A 1,671-nucleotide genomic window follows, 5' to 3' on the forward strand; every position below is an offset into this window, starting at 1 on the left:
CACAGTCAGAGAACGGCAGGGGTTGGAAGGGACCTCCGGAGATCATCCAGGCCGATTGCCACCGGGTTGTGCATGCTGTTAGAAAAAAATTCAAACCGTCCAGCATGCACAGGGCAATTCCATACCGGCAGTGTCAAAAGGATTGGCATCAATCCTGTTACTACTTAATCTAGTTTTTAATTTTCTGTACACAGTGGATTTGCTGCTGCCATCAGCCATGCGGTTAAATCTGCAGTAACTCCTCCGAAGCCAATGTAATCACCCAAGGAAGGAAGACATCTGGGCTTGTGGGTCCAGCTGAACAGATCACGTTTGCTGCAGGACATAGCAATGTAACGTGGCATGGATAAATGAGGCTAATTACGATGGGCTTAGTGCTGATCCTCCACCCATCGAGCACCACAGACAGAAGAACAGTATGAACCGCATCGCTCACTGCGAGTTTGATATGAATTTAAGACTGAGGAAGGGCCCGACGTGTAAATCTCCACATTTTAACAAAACACATTGTGTAATACGGACCTAAACTAAAACCAAGAGTCAAACAAATGCCACAGCCAGGGGCATCGGAATCCATGACAAAATGTCACGATGAGGCCTCACCTTGGCCACGGACAGACCTGTGATGAAATAAGATGAAAGAAGATGTTCAATGCCATTGCCGTACACAAACCGCAGCTACGATTCGGCTCTAGGCCAGGCTCCCGTTTCCAACTGAGTTCCCAGACCTGCTTGATTTGTCAGGCGCAGTCAAGGGTATCTCTGTGTGAGCAAAAGTCTGACTTATTTAACACAATTATCAGACGCTGGGGGGTTCTGAGGAAGGCAGGCAAAGGAATTCGCCCCGCCGATCACCTCGGTCCTGGAGAAGGGGCAAGGTGACCTCTTGTGGCCTCTGTTTTACGTGGTTTCGTGAAGGTCAAATCAATACAATTTTTATTTTCTTTGGTTCTCCCAGCATAGATGAAAGCGTGTGGATGTTTCTGCCTGCGTGTGTGTGCACGAGCTCGGGGATTAGAAATTACCGTCCTCTTTAAAGCTGAGATTCATCAGTTTCATGACAATGGAGTCTGGATGCCATTGTGCGAGTTCGAAGCTGGTTGGATTTTTCCATTCAAAACAGATCTCCGATTTGTATGAGGGGGCCAGGGATTTTTCTGTTGCTCTCCCGGTTTCGCTAACGAGTTGGCCGATTGTTTATACTGATTTTAGGCCATCTATTGTAGATATTTACTGCAGTTCAGTACTTTAGAAAGGCGAATAAAGATTTTAAAATGCAGAACATGGTCACGAAGAACATCTGCAGCCTTTGTCTATTACTGCTATTTTAGCCTATTTTTGTCCTTGTAGCTGTTATTTTCCCTCAGCAAGCAGTAGCCTGCACACATCTTTTCACAGGCAGGCTGAAATAGATGAACGCAGGCTTGCCCAAAATGCCTGTGCTGGTTTTCGCGGGGACTTTGACACGGCCGTTGGCAGATTCGGAAGCAGTTTCACGTGAGGTGGGTTCACTGTAGGTTGGGAACATCGGAGCCTTTGAGTCAACAATCCCAAACTCACAAGTTACCCGAACGCGGGGAGTGCGAGGGCCGCTCACCATGCGGTGCCATGCTCTGGTCTACACCCTGTAAACTTCTGGCCCTGTAAACCATTTTCTTTTTTTTTTTTTTT

Source organism: Egretta garzetta, unplaced genomic scaffold, assembly GCF_000687185.1.
Source record: "Egretta garzetta isolate BGI_Z169 unplaced genomic scaffold, ASM68718v1 scaffold29, whole genome shotgun sequence".
Taxonomy (NCBI): Eukaryota; Metazoa; Chordata; class Aves; order Pelecaniformes; family Ardeidae; genus Egretta; species Egretta garzetta.